This window comes from Lupinus angustifolius, chromosome LG01 (genome assembly GCF_001865875.1).
Source record: "Lupinus angustifolius cultivar Tanjil chromosome LG01, LupAngTanjil_v1.0, whole genome shotgun sequence".
NCBI classification, from domain to species: Eukaryota; Viridiplantae; Streptophyta; class Magnoliopsida; order Fabales; family Fabaceae; genus Lupinus; species Lupinus angustifolius.
In genome coordinates, this window is record NC_032009.1 from 13,372,090 (window position 1) to 13,372,640 (window position 551).

A 551-nucleotide genomic window follows, 5' to 3' on the forward strand; every position below is an offset into this window, starting at 1 on the left:
ATAGTGAGGCATCCCGAGGATACCATAATCCCATGTTAGTTGTTCCTTTTAAATATCTCATGATTCTTTTAACAGTTACATAATGTGATTCCTTAGGTAATGATTGGAATCTCGCACACATGCATACACTAAACATGATATCAGGTTGACTTACAGTTAAGTAAAGTAATGACCCAATTATACCACAATACTTTGTTACCTCTATTGCTTTTCCTTTTTTGTCCTTGTCTAGGTAGCAAGCAGATGCCATAGGAGTGGAGGCTTCCTTACATTTATTCATGTCAAATTTCTTCAGTAGCTCTTTGCAGTATTTTGCCTGATGGATGAATATCCCACTTTCTAGCTGCTTTATTTGAAGTCCCAGAAAGAATGCGAGTTCTCCCATCATAGACATTTTGAACCCCCCTTGCATCATCTCAGAAAACTCTTTACAAAAAATATCATGAGTAGATCCAAATATTATATCATCTACATAGATTTGTACAAGTAATACATGATTTTCTGATTTACGAATAAAAAGCGTTGTGTCAACCAAGCCTCTCTCAAACCCT